At 40.6% G+C, this 15,475-nt stretch overlaps 1 protein-coding gene across 2 annotated transcripts in view; it reads left to right on the top strand.

The window, feature by feature from the left end:
- gnal (guanine nucleotide binding protein (G protein), alpha activating activity polypeptide, olfactory type) overlaps positions 1-15,475 on the top strand; it is a 200,119-nt gene that overhangs the window by 100,735 nt on the left and 83,909 nt on the right. The gene's annotated exons all lie outside the window — the stretch shown is intronic.

The following is a 15,475-nucleotide window of genomic DNA, read 5'->3' as shown; positions in this document are numbered from 1 at the left end:
CATATCAAACACAGTAGCCTATGTTATGTTTATTATTATTATTTTTTAAATAGACCTCTTGCCAAATGGATTTCTCTTCTTTTTTTTTAACAGATTGCAAAGTGGCACTTTTATTTCTTTTCTATTTTTGAACTTGATACACATTTTGACACAGCTGCACTTTTATTTTCTCTATTTTTGAATTACATGCAAGTTATGACACAGCTGCACTTTTATTTTCTTTATTTTTGAACTTGCTGTTATGTTATTTGATGTAGATAGTTAGTTTGTATTTAGATACTACTTGTTACTTCAATAAATTGTAACATTTTAAGCTTGTTGCATATTTTATTAGCATTGCGTTTGGGCGATGGGGCAGTGGGGCTTGAAAATTCCCCCTTGTCCAAAGTGGGGAATGACCGAAAAAGTTTGAGAACCACTGCGTTAAGTCAACCAACCGTGTCAGATCGTTGTCTTCCCTGGACTTGGAAATTTGACCGCAAAAATTAAACGTGTCTATCCATGCAGAAAAAAGAAGAATATGTTTAAATCACTTTAGAAGGAAGCAAAGAAATTACTGGTCCAACTTCTCTCTCTTTTTAAAGTGTGGAAAAGGGAAAAGAAGTTCAAAGATCGAGACTCCAGCAACACCTGTAGTATATGCAACAACTTTATTGAAGATTTGTTAGATTGGGGTTAGATTGTATACAGTTGCTGGTTTGCGGTGGCAATACTCCATTATTTACTGCAAGACAGGGCCCCAAAATTATCCTGCTTAGGGCCCCCAGATTTACAGAGCCGGCCCTGCGCGCCGCACTCTATTGCGTTGGGAGTGCTCAGCTATCTTTCTCTTTTTCCCCTTGGGATCCATGGCCCATGACACACCCGCCGGTTTGTTTGTTTGTTTGTCTGTTTGTCAGCCACCGGTCTGACATCACGCCGATCTGACAGACACGTGTGTCACAGTCTATGACGTAAATTCTTCGTTGACAGAAATGTTGAAATTAAATATTTATTATACACATTTTTACAACGTTGAACAACTTTAAGAATATTTGTCATGTTTTTCCTCCTACAGAATTATATTAAAACAAAAAAATATTTTTTCCATTTTCAAATTTTTGAAAAAGCTCCAGGGAGCCACTAGGGCGGCGCTTAAGAGCCGCATGCGGCTCTAGAGCCGCGGGTTGCCGACCTATGATCTAGGACATACTGCACTCAATCATTCTTTACGTATAATTGGGAAAACTCTCACCCAGAGAGAGTGGAGCATGCTTTATTTCAGTCATCAGATATATCTGATCACATCTTCATCAGATATAATGAAAATTTAATGTTAGAAAATCAAATCAAGTCATTAGGTATAAATGGTTTATCAATTCAGAATTTATTAATAAATTCCAAGATATTTCCAAGATGTTCCTAGATTTTTTAAAAGCAACAGACCCATTTAAAATAATTTAGTTTTATTTAATTCGTTTTTCCCCCTGTCTCTTTTGTTCTTTTATTTGTTTTATTTTATTTATTTTTATACATATATTTTTATTTACTACACATTAATGCTCCACACTCCCTCTCAGTAGGTGGCAGAAATGCACTATACGTTTGCTTGCCAACCACCACTAAATCGACAGAAGAAGAAAACACAGACGGAGCCGGATTATTTCTATAATGACCAACGCAATCTACCAGTTAGCATCTGGAATTGATATTTGACTTAATATTTGAATATTGTACCACTTACTGTCCTTCCTTAAGTGAAATTTCTTAATTAGCGGAGGAGTTGAACAAGCCTGTCATTGGTCTCTGAGCACCAATTCTAATGTCAGAGGAGTGCATGGACAGCTATTACCAATCTGTGTGGTGACAATTTTACTTCCATTTTAAAAATTTTTGTCAATTGATTTAAAGGTGCAGTGTGTGATTTTTAGCGACATCTAAGGGCTAAGGGCTCAGCCCACTGCTCACTCCTCCCTTCCGAAGAAGCTACGGTGGCTAAAACGGGACAAACATATTGTCGTCTGGAGACAGCAGAGAATAGCCAGAGTAAGCCAAGAGTGTGTAACATTGTCACTGTTTCTGTACTAGTGTTGTCAAAAATATCGATATTTCGATAAATATCGATACTGAAATATCTGAACGGTACCAATACTAATTTCCCGAAGTATCGATACTAGCCGAGCAGTCACTTTCACTTCTCTCAAAAGGCGCGTTGACAAACACCACACGTGACGCACTCGTCTCATTCGCTCTGGTTAAATAGCAAAAGTGAAGTGAATGGAAAGATGGCGAGGGCCGCGCCCCAGCGACCGGGTTTTATTGATTGATAAAGAACACCACGAGCGGGCATGTCGGAGAATAGCGCGGACACGCGTAAAAAACACACCGCGAGCGGGCATGTCGGAGTCGGAGAATAGCGTGGACACGCGCTACACACCGCGAGCGGGCATGGCGGAGAATAGCGCGGACACGAGCTACACACCGCGAGCGGGCATGTCGGAGAATAGCGCGGACACGAGCTACACACCGCGAGCGGGCATGTCGGAGAATAGCGCGGACACGAGCTACACACCGCGAGCGGGCATGTAGGAGAATAGCGCGGACACGAGCTACACACCGCGAGCGGGCATGTCGGAGAATAGCGCGGACACGCGAGCGGGCTGCGGGCACCCAACAGATTGTTTGACTATCAATAATCCCTAACATCACTCATTTTTTTAAATTATTGTATAGGTGAAAACAGCCTTAAGGAACAGGCTCCAGGGGTAGGCTACTATTTAGCAGCATATGCTCAGCATCAGGGGTGTTTGTTGTCTGGACAGACCTGCCCCCACTGCTAAAAAAAAAATCCTCAAGGAAACACTCTTCCCATTTGAACTTTTCTGAAACATTAACCAAGATGGCCTAGTATTGTTGTTGATAAGAGTCTGTGTTGTCTCGTTTTAATTCTTAAAGTTAACATAGCCTAATCTGACTGAGGAATCTTAGACAAGTACATATTGTAACTGTGGTCAAATGTAAATTAACTGGTGCCTATTTAACTTTATTCAAAAATTATTATTTAATTCTGCAATTTTCCTTCATTAGCTATTATCATCAATTTGATTACACAGATATTAATTAAACTAAACAGACAATGGCATCTCTAAATTCAATAATGACATGCCTTAACTAAAAATTGAATGTTTAATCGTATTATTATACATTACTGACTCTCTATCCTCCAATTTGATACTGTTAAGTGCTTTTTTGTTACAGTATATTTTAATCTTTGATAACAGTAGGTAATAAAAATACATCATGTTAGCTCTGGTCCAATTAAAAAATATAAACAAATAGAACTCAGGACATGTGTGTTCATGTAAAATATACCTCATTGTCATGTTCTAGACTTGTTATATTTAGCTTTAAATTTAAAAAATACCCCCTTAATATTGTGGCAGTTTTTTCTCCGTGGTATCGAAAATGGTATCGAATATCGATATTTTTCAAGGTATCGTATCGATGTTAGAAATTCTAGTATCGTGACAACACTATTCTGTACCACAGTCCATTATAAACCACATCATGGATAAAGTTTACAAAGCCATAGTCAGGTGAGGATCAAGGGTCTTAATATATAATATAATAATAGTAATCAGCTGATTGTCTCACAAACGTAACCAGCACATTTCTCCCCACATAGCAAACCCATAATACAGCGAGGGAGAAGAACCACATGAAACTATGCAACTATATATGTTTTCTAACAGGGTAGTAAAAGTTTAGCTGGCTAAATATGAGCTGTTACTGTGGCTGAGCTGGTTAAAGCGTAAAGCCTTGTTTAAACTCGACGCGTCCGCATGATATGAGCCCAAAGGTGCGTGCGGCAAAAATGACATGATTGTAACAGCGCGTGCGACTCCGCATCCCCTAGACACCATTTACTACACAATAGGTTTTTTTCTCTGATTTTGAAAACTCTTCGCGATCGACTTAAAATGCTTCCAAGATCGACTTGTCGACCGCGATCGACGGGTTGGTGATTCCTGTAACGTTACTGTTTACGGTCAATGACAAGAGTACTAATCAGCTGTCTCACGAACGTAACCAGCACATTTATCCCCACATAACACAGCGAGGGAGAAGAACTAAGTTACATGAAACAGTCCAACTACATATTTTACACCACTGACAAGGGAAAAGTCACTACTCACGGTGTTTATGGCTAGCTTCTAGGTTTCTGCGGCTTCTCTTTCAAGGTAGTGACGAAACGCGGTCTGTAGCGCTGTTTGTTCGCGTCCGGCTACTGTAGAAACATGACGTCACAATATGTCGACCTTCATAGAAGGGGGTGCCCGCGGAGATAACAACCGGCTGGATGTACATTATCCCGCTTGTTACACGGCTGCCACATAAGTAAACAATTAGACACGAAATATTGATCTGAGTCTAAATATTTGACTAGGTTTGTAAACGCAAAGCCCCCGCTGAGAGAGCAGTTGCTAGCGCGGCAAGTTCAAACAGACGTACATTTAAGGTATACAGTACAGTCATACTAATTACACAATACTTCACCAAATAAATAATTATGGGGATGAGATATATTGATTTGCCATAAAACTGTTTTAAAATCATGCCTCTTACAATCCAACAGTGTACAAAACAATAGTCGCAAAATTGCAGCAGCGACGGTTGTATGAAACGAGAGAGCGAGTCCACGATACTGGATGACATTATTAAATAACTGTACACAAAATATTTGGTAACGCTTCCTTTTACAGTCCTGTTAACCATGTACATACTATGTACTTATTATAGTAATTACAATTACTGGGTAATAACTAGGTACTAACCCTGAACCTACCCCTAAACCATGTGCTTACCTTCTATTAGCCAGTACTTTCTAGGTAAGTACACGTAAAGGAAGCGTTACAGCTCACCAAACGCAAAAGCGGGAACACGGTAATGTTACTAGGTCCCCAACCCGGCATCAATCCCAGGTCGTGTTTGCGTTCACACAGAAGGCGTTCTGGCGATTTCCCGGGATCAAAGCGCTGTGTGAAAGGGGCTTAGGTCGGATAATATACACAGAGAATTTTTTTTTTTTTTTATTCCTCAATGAAAAGCTTTTGTGTTTCACAGAAAACAATTCAGAAAGAAATTCAGAAAAAAGCTTGCCACTGGGGCATATGGATATGACGTTTTATTTATATTATATCCTATTAATACTTCTGCATTAATTTCGATCATTGGCTACACTGCTTTCTAGATTTTGGTATTAGCTGCAAAAAAAAAAAAAAAAAAAAAACCTGTTGGTCAACCACAGAATTTTTTTTTTTTTAGAAAATGGGTATAGACTTTGATCTGACAATAAACACTGGAACAGGAGATATATTACCACTAGTACAGACCAAACACGAACATGTGTGGTTATCTTTTCAACTCTTCATATATCTCACTTGGTTTCTGAAACTATTCCTCTCATGTATTTTGACCTTTTTTTCCACCCTTAATGTCTCTTTCTCTCTTAGAGCAGATATGTGTCTGTGTTTTAATTGATTGCATCTATATTCGGCTGCACATTCAGGCCACTGGAACATTCAGAGTGCAAAGTCAAATGTGCCATATAGAAACAGAGTGGCGTATGAACTCAGAGAATGAGTGACCAGGGGCAATATCTGTCCCTCATGGATTTACCTCTCAGATTTACATTACACAGCAACTCCACCTCTCATGGTAGACTCGCATCAGGAACGATCACCTCAAAAAAAAAAAAAAAAAAAATGATCTGACTCACAGCTGTGAGTTAATGTTTGATCAGACTGCTAACAATGACTGTCATCTTTCGTTGATCTACAAAAAAAAGATACATGTGGAAGTGGTGTTTTTTTTTGACTAAAGGGTTGTCATTGCAAATGTCAGCTGCTTCAAATACTGCACCTTTACGCTGAAAGTATGATAGTGACTGCCAGAGCGTGCGTGCGTGTTGCTTTGTGGTCATTTGTAGGAGGAAGTTGAGCATGCGGATGGTTCAGGTTGATAACAGGCAGAATGACAAAGAGCTCACTGTAATTTCTGCTGCTGCCTTCACGGGTCAAAAGCTTTACTACAACTAAACATGACACAGCTAGAACCCAGAGATGCAAAGCGTTTAATTAAATGTTTACTTTGGACTTGAGGTGGCACCTTATGTCATCACAGTTGGCACAAAATATAATAATTGTACATGCTGCTAAGTGTGTGATTTCATGTATTGGTTTGTTTGTTTTTTCTCAGTCTGCCAGTGTGTATAGTGTATGTAGCTTTAGAGGACATTTCATTTGATTTATAGACAGCTGTGTGGGTGTGTGAATATCAATGACATTGTATACATTTTAATCTAATAACATTATCTGGGCTTTGCCTCTTTCAATGTCAAAAAACAAAAAAACAAAACAAACAGGTGTACACACACCAAAGCGTATTGTATTCATGGAAATTGCCTACTAATTTGAGCTTCTCAAACAACACTTGCTTTGAGATGACCATTATTGTGTTAACTACTCACCTAAAAACATAAAGCTGTAAACAACAACAACTGTTTTAGCCAGTTGTATGATTAAAGACAGGATGAGGTGATTGTGCTCAAGACATTCATAACTCTGATAACTGTGGAAAAAGTTATGATTGTTATGCCAGCTCAGTCTGACTGTGTGTGTGGTTAGATGGGGGGTGTTTGAATCAGGGTCCCTCTCTTATGTAAAGTAGATGTGGATGGGGCCAACTGCTTTATTTTTAGCCGTACTGCGTGGAGCTCTATCAGGCCTGGGTCACGTGTTGTGTGCTTGATGAAAGCGAAGATCCTAGGAGTTCAGTAAACACAGGAAGGGTCGGCTGCAGGTGGAAAGATGAGCAGGTCTTTTAGGGTGTACTCACACTAGCCAGTTTGAACCGTGCCCGAGTGCGTTTGACCACCAAAGCGCGGTTCGTTTGACTAGTGTGAGTGCTGCGAACCGTGCCCGGGCGCGGCTCGATTAGCCGGCCCTGGCCCGCTTGGAAGAGGTGGGCCAGAGCACGGTTTGGTTGGACTCGGGCGCGGTTCGCATGCAGTGTGAGCGCTAACCGTGCTGGAGCACGGAACAGGACGCGTGGCGTCATGGTTTTGCGACGCTCCAAAACCAACACAGTCCGTAATCAAAGCTGCAAAGTCCTTGCTGCACTTCAGCTGGTCCCTTGCAAACCTCCTCATACGAGCAGCACGATTACGTGAAAATTTTCGCGCCACTAAGGCGACGCATCTGTTTAACAACAGGCTGTGGACCACCGTGGACCAAACGACACAAAATTATCCACAAAAAAAACAGAGCGATGGACTTCATTGTGTTCAGAGAGCGCCGCTCTTCTTGTTTATCCCGAAACCGTCGCACGCACCATAATGACGTAAGCGTGCTCCGGCACGAATGCTGAAACCCTATGTGAGTGCAGGCCAGAGGGGGAGTGGGGAGGGGGGACAATCGTACTCGGGCCCGGTTCATGGCAATCGTGCCTAGTGTGAGTACACCCTTAGACTCCATCACACAACACACACTTACATACATGTATCAGAGGAACTTCACACTGGCAGACAACTGATGTTTTTTCTAAAGGCTGTTTGAGTGTCATTGTATAATCTGACAGGTGTTGTACATGAATGTCACTAATAAACACAAGCACACACAAAGCTGCTTGTGAAATGTTTTAGTGTGTTTCTCAGTGCTGAAAAAGAGTGCAAGTGTGTGTACATGCGTGTGCAATAGATTTGTCAATAAGCATGTTGCCTGGTTTGTAGAGCAGGCAACATTTGACCACAGTCAGAAACCCCCTATATGCTTGGATTTTACGTAAGATTTTACGTACAGGCTGTTGTACAATTGGATGATTCAGTGTGTGTAGGTGATCAAGAAAAAGCAGCCAAGGAGTTCTGACTATTGACCCAGCTGTCAGTTTTTCCATAGTTATCCAGCTGCTCTGTCTATCAGTCTAAACAGCTGTGTTGGTGTATATCTTGTGAGGGTAAGTTCAGTGTCTGTAGTGTCCACTTAGTCTCAAAGTTAGCAAGAACATGAAGATCAGCAAAAGAATATGAGACATACATCTAGGAGTATGCGATATGTATCCTCTACAATAATGTCTTCAGTCATTAAACTCTAGATGGCGCAGTCTGGCTGATAGGTCCTTAATGTAATCAGCTAGCTATCACATCATTCACTGCATGGCACAAACTAATGGTCTCTGTTGCATCTGCAGCAACACATTGAAATAGTTTGGTTCAGTATTTGCGGTAAGCAAGTCTTGCAAACCTTCCATCTTCCCTAGCTCCACCTGCTATTTATGCACTTGTAGTATATGTCTTACGTGTTCACAGCAGCATGTCTGTGGATGTATTGGTAGTAGCAAGTCTCTGTACTAGCTTTATTAAAACAGCACATCTACAGATGGTCCTAGAGTAGAAAAAGTTTTTTTTGCCACTGCTTTTGACCGCTAAGTAGTCACACACCTAAAAACACTGAGACATGGCGGCCGGCGGCACTGCTATTGCGGTGGCTCTAAATCCACTTGTTGACAAGAAAGGAGGAAAGAGCCACATATGGAAATATTTTCGATTAGGCTAATGTCACGTTGACGGGCCGGTCACATAGCGCGTTTTTTGCGTGTGCAAATTCGTTATTTCAAATGTAGGCACAGCAAGTGCACTCATAATAGAAGCGACTCGGCGTGCTCGTTTTCCATGGTTGCATAGCAACGAAAGACGCCACTGGAGCACAGTTCGTACCGCTTTCTCCTTTCCACAAGCGCTTGCCATGAAGACAAGGAAGTATCAGCAAAGAATTAATTGATTTCTAGCCTTTAGCTTTACTACTAGAAATATTTATGGAGATGAGAAATAAAAAGCTGCCCTGTACAGCTATGATCAGCTGTTCGGCCGAGCTTTCGATGTTGTTACAGAAAGGCCGAAGCTGATCGGTTGGTTTGTGTCACATGACCTGTTGAGATGAGATGTTTTCATCTCGCCACGGCATAGCCTTGAAGTCATAACACTTCTATTATGAGCCAGCACAGCACATCTACAGATGGTTGTTGCGTAACAACCTCCGGCACGTAACAGCACCACTGCTGGAAACATTTCTAGGGGAAACACTGGACTTTTACGATATAGATCTGCCGGCAATGCCACAAACATGCAAGTAACCATGTTTATTTGAATGCCTGATCTGTGATCAGTGATTTCTGTTGTGTTTTCAAGTTCAGACAGATTATCTTTCTCTTAAAATCGTTCAATATGTTTTATGCATCAGTAAATCAAGCCTGTAACTAAACGATCAGCTTCACATCGTTTCTCCTAGTAGGATGAAAATAATCTTATTTAAACTGTGATTAAATTATATACAGAAAGTGATCAAAGAATGATCGCCTTCCAATCACCCAAATTGTCAATCACACAGCGCAAGTTTATCTGGACACTTCCAAAACTCGTTATGTAATAATGACGCTGTTACACTGCACAACAAAGCTCTTAATGTACTTACATTGTGTTTGCATTGTTATTTGGTGAAAGCACTCGTGAGAGTGTAGAAATTGGGTTGCAATGATGAGATCACTTCATTTGATGCTACAACAGACTGTCTGTCATCTGCTCAATGCTCATCACTGCAACCTTTCATGTGATGGGAATAAATCGAACTAACTCACAATTCGTTAATCTCGATAGCTGTAATAGTAAAAACGTAGTAAAAGATTGAGCGAGTTCCACATGTAATACTAGCTATTTCATATGCAAACATGTCAGACATTCACAGCAGTGGGTGTTTACACTGAAGTCTCACAGCAGACACGCCCCTTCAAACAGAGCGTTTAAAACAGACTAAAATCAGGTAAGGAAAAATGCCTTTTATTTCTAGATGACAATTTTTGATGTAAAAAACATACTAAAATTATAAGGGCACCCCAGGAAACAAAACAATAAAATAATCCAGTTCATGACCCCTTTAATGAACCTAGCAGCCTGTCAGACTTCATACACTGAGCTGCTGAGAGAAGGTATAAACAAGTTGTTTTTGACTATTGTAAGTTAGTTTTCATAGGTGATGTAAAATGATGTTTACCGAGATGTAAAAGTCAGGCTGTCGGTGAGCGTCTGTCAGCTCCAGTTGGGCTCACATGTAGGATTTGATGGTAAACCAAACACAAATTAATCCCCCAGATGATTCGTTCAAACATAATTCCACACAGAACTCAACACTCCAGACCCCAAATCAACAGTCAAATGGAGTGGGCTCCAGCCAGTCGGAGCTAACCAACGAAAAACCCCAGAACTTTACGGCCATGCAAGCTTCAAAGAGATGAGCCCAGCTAAAGGAAGAATGGTCAACGTTAGATAGTTTGGAAAAGACTAATTGCAGGGCTCGAATTTCAGCGGCCGGGATTGCGGGTATTGCGCATAATTCTAATCATTCCCGCAGGTCTCCCATTTATAATGCGGGAAATTCCCGCAATCGTAATCCACACAGATTATAAAATCAAATCATTCTTTTAACAACTATCTGCCAGACGCAATTTCACAAACAGTGTGAGTGTTCAGCGGTGCCGCGTCTTCTATCTCTTCTCTCAAAATGTGTTGTGCAAGGCATCAAGCGCTGCGGCGATAATACACACTCGCGTTTAGGAGTCGGGACATAACGGAATATTCACTTGCACAATCGGGCCAGCAGTGCATCGTGACTGAAGTTTACCATTTGCACGTCTTTTTCAGTCTTACCAGTTTAAACATTCAAGCGATTTTAAACTGATTAGTGCTCACGCGCTCTCTGAGAGATTATTTTCTAAGCGCACATTCATAGAAAATCCGCCTCAAAAACAGCTGGCCAGTAACAAAAGTTAGTTTTCGCGGATTATATTGCGGTCTTCGTGAGTATACTCTAAACATAGTCGCTTTTGTCTTTAATAAGCATAAAACGCATGCCAGTATAATGAACACAGGATCCGTGCATTAGCTCTTAAAGTGACGGCAGCCATATGTGTGTGTCATTCATTTTGTTGTCAAAACAACAAAAGATAGCTTTAAGTTAAAGGAATCAGGATTAATAGCCAATGCATTTAATTTATTCAGGACTAAAATACTACCCAGTGTTATTTTCCATTTGATTACTTTATTCAGTTTCTGTATATGAATACTAGTGTTAGACCTATTAAAAAACTTTTCTCTTTATTTTTATCTTTATTCTATTGTATTTATTTGTGCTACTTTTTTCAATTTAATTAAACAATTTAAATCAAGCTTCCTTGTGTTGTGTAAATTTACAACCCCATTGTAAAAATGCAATGAGCGCAAACATTTAGGCAAGATAAATGTAATCATTTTGTTTGGAAAAAAAATGCTGTCTAAAGACTGTCTAATTGGTCAGAACTCATCCAGGAGGCTGAACATTTGAGTTTAAAATCTTAGGACACAAACAAAGCATTAGAAGATACTTAGAGTAGCCATGGAGAAGCCATAACAGAGCAACCAGACAGACGAGTAACCATGTAGACGAGCAGACGAAAGAATCCAAATCAAGATCAGAAGAACATGGATTAAACAGCTTCATTCAAGCCATCTAACTACTCTCGTCTCACTTTTCTTTCTCTTACTTAGTTTTCTTTTACCGTTGAGAGTCTTGGTTCTAAGTTAAGTTTTGCTGCAAAGTTTCGGTCAACGATTCGACTGCCAGGCCCACTTCCAACTTCAAAGACTTTCCATCCAACCGCCAACACATCACGTGATTGGCCGCTCAAGACATCAATCCAGGCACGACAAGACCGCCAGCCAATCAACAAACCCGAACGCAGACAAAGGAAACCCCCTTTTCGAGCAAAGGAACGCAACAAATGCAAGTAGCCTCCAGACTCTTAGCTGAACTAGTGCATTGATATACTTATACTGTAAGTGCATATATTGCTAGAAACTTGGATGAGATTTCATCATCTCACTTTTAAAATGCAGTCTTTCCTCACTTTCTTTCCTTCAGCAACTCGTATGAATGTGTGTGTGCTTGTTTGTGTTTGTATTTTAAAGAGAAGTGTTCTTGTCAGGGTTTCCGTTGTCCGGTAATTGGCCGGGAAAAAAATGAAATGTCCGACAAAAATAAATCTCTCCGGTCAAATTGTCCGATTAAAATTGCGTAATAATCCCGCCCCCCTAACACAATATGAATTTGAGAATAAGCCTAAAATGTATAAAGCAAAAATACACCGACCTTTGGCTATGTTATGAAGGAACAGGCTCTACCGTTTGAAAGTTATTAAACAACATCGCATGCTGCATTTCAAATAAAGCGCACGCCTAGAACGGCTGTAATATAGACCTAAACAACGAACGATTGAGTGAGACGTTTCAAATATGGCCAGGCAGGCTAGCCTTAAAGGAACACACCACCGTTGTTTTTTTTTTTTTTTAATTGGGGTTATTCACGGTCTCCCCTACATTTAGATAGGTGGGCAAATGCATTTTTAGAAGAACAGGCGAAGCACTGCTACTTGGGCGCAGAGATATCACGCAACACCTGAAATAAAGCTTGCCACAAATAACCGGCGAAAGTATGATTATGCATGAAACATTTGAATTATTGATAAAGTTGATAAATTGATAAAGTTGACGATGCAGACTCGCCATCTTCGCAGTAGTGAACGCGCGCGCCTATAGAGAGAAGTGTGCACGCGCCGGCGCCTCTGTGTCCTGATTATATTGTCCACTAGGCCTATATTTGCTTCTTATTTATTAATCCAGGCAAATTTGTTGATGAAACATTGATTAAAATTAAGATACAATTTATACAAAACGAAATTTTCAAGCAAAAATAATATTCGAAGTTCGCTGGGTTGATTATTATTCGAAAATCGCACCCCTCCACCACATGCACGCACACATGCATTAGGCTACACACCAGAGCATGTGAGCAAAGCGGAGCGGTGTGACGCTTATTATAAGTTAAAAAACTTAAACATACGTTTCACATTTATAAATAATATAATGTTATTATTTTTTTATTTCATCTATGTTGATTATATGAAAAGGGAACCGCATGAGATGAGTAAGATAGGATCATAAGATGACCAATATATCGGAAAACATTTGGAATGGGTCAGATTTTGACCACTTATTTAGCTTTGTTTTGTAGAAAGCCTTTCTTTAAAGTTTATTTCGTTTTGTATAAATTGTATCTTCATTTTAATCAATGTTTCATCAACAAATTTGCCTGGATTAATAAATAAGCAGCAAATATAGTGGACAATATGAAGTGTGCATTTCTCCCAGGCGCGTTCACTACTGGGAAGATGGCGAGTCTGCATCGTCAACTTTATCAATTTATCAACAGTTCAAATGTTTCATGCATAATCTAGCCTGGGAAAACCCAGACAACTTCCGGCAAATTTAGATTTGCTCTGAAAGTTAGTCTGGCAAAGAGCTCATTCAAGCCCATTTCCAATCCGTCTAAATCGCGGCACCAATCAGAAACGTTGGGGCGGGCTTTACACGATGACGACAGCGCTGGGATTTTGAAGCAGATTTTGTAGCCTACATTACAAAGATGGATGCCGCCGTCGAACACCACTCGTTCGATCAGCTATCGCGTCTGTTTTAAGCGATTTAAACGTTTCCTTTTTGTTAAAAACCGAGCAAAGAACAACACTCGGAGATGTTTCTGCCGCTCTGCATACGTCATCTCCTTCATCGCTCTGATTGGTTTTAGGTCTATCCGCGACGTCCGTTGGTGACGCCCCTCTGGAAATGAGTTGTCTATGACGCTTTGCCAGACCATAACTCAGTTACAACTGAGAATGGTCTGGTTTTAACCAGGCTATGCATAATCATTACTTTCGCCGGTTCTTTGTGGCAAGCTTTATTTCAGGTGTTGCGTGATATCTCTGCGCCCAAGTAGCAGTGCTTCGCCTGTGTAGAGTCTCCGCAACGGCGATAGATTGAAACGCGCGTCCGAGTGAAGATTGCGCAACTCGCGCAGCGCGTCGTCCATGCAACTGATAGCAGCGGACACGAGCGCCAGGCTTGATTTAAAAAACATCTGATTTTAGCGCTAGATCTCTTATTTAATAGCGAACTAAATGAATGATCTGCTAGTTAACTGGAGATGTTTTATTTATTTGTATTAGGTACATCCGTGCCTCAATGTTTCAAAAAGTGAATGTGTGTGAAGTGAAACCACTATTTCCGTCTATTTGAAAGTTAGGCTAATAATAACATGTTGCATTCTATACGGCCTGATTATGTCATTTTTTAAGTTACATAGCCTGCCTCCAGTTTTCCTTAACTTGACTAATTAAGAGGCGATATTTGACCGGCATATCATCAAAATGTCCGTTAAACGAAACCTCTGCCGGTCACTTTGACCGGCACCATTTTTTTCTAGCGGAAACTCTGGTTCTTGTGTTATGTGCTTACAAATTTAATGTCTTAAACTTCTGATCTAAGTTACCTTGCGAAAAAATTGTGTTTTCACAAGTTTGGATATTTATATCCGCTGCAGAGTTGATAGTTACGGCCCGAATGGACGAGTCATTTGCTCGGCCGTATAAGTGATTATTTCAAGATTCCCTATAAATTAATTAATTCCCTTTTAGCTAAATTGACCTGTTTGACCCTTACACACGTTAGGGCCGTCACTGAGAGAGATCATTCCGATTGACTATTCAGTTTAGCAAACGAGTCAGTGCATGAGAATGAAAGCAAAATTTATGAAAGAGAACAACGAAATCAAGACGGCACAGACAGAAGGCTGTTCTAATTGTACGTCATCTTACCTGAGCATTCCAATACGTAAATATTTGCATTACCTGCATTAGCTACCAAATGAAGAAAGTGCTGATTTGTTTACGGTTTGTATATCTGCTGTCCTAGTTTCGGTTTCTCTTTTTGGATGACAAATTGATATCTATTGATACCTGCTAATATAGACTATTTCCTAACACGCAAGCACAGAACGCATGTGCTACTTGGTCGTTGGCTATAGTCTTTGCCGTGTGTTAGCCCAGACGCTGCTGATGCGAGATGTCATATTTAACGGTTTAAAATATTGTACATTTTAGTGTGTTTTCTTATTAGTACCGTATTTTCCGCACTATAAGGCGCACTTAAAAGCCTTTAATTTTCTCAAAAAACGTCAGTGCGCCTTATAATGCGGAGCGCCTTATATATGGATGGTGAACACACGTTCACCAAGACGGGGAGACAGCGCCGGGCGACTTACGCCACTATCTGGCAATGGATCGTGGATGCCTGGGCTGATATATCAGTCTCCTGTGATCCGAGCTTTCACGAAGGCAGGAATAATCCCTTTATTCAGCCAGCTCACATACCCGTATTTACTTCCTGTTTTCGGCCGAAGTCCACAGTAGTTGATTGTCGAGTTCGCGCGCGCGCGATCAAACCTCCTCCGTGTGTTCAACATCTGATTCGGATGAACCAGAGCCGTGGCTCTGGGATGAACTATCCATTTGAGCTGAT

This window comes from Rhinichthys klamathensis, unplaced genomic scaffold (assembly GCF_029890125.1).
Source record: "Rhinichthys klamathensis goyatoka isolate OS25496 unplaced genomic scaffold, OSU_Roscu_1.1 h1tg000404l_1, whole genome shotgun sequence".
Lineage (NCBI taxonomy): Eukaryota > Metazoa > Chordata > Actinopteri > Cypriniformes > Leuciscidae > Rhinichthys > Rhinichthys klamathensis.
The sequence above is the reverse complement of the archived record's forward strand: the minus strand, read 5'-3'. Positions and strand labels throughout refer to the sequence as shown.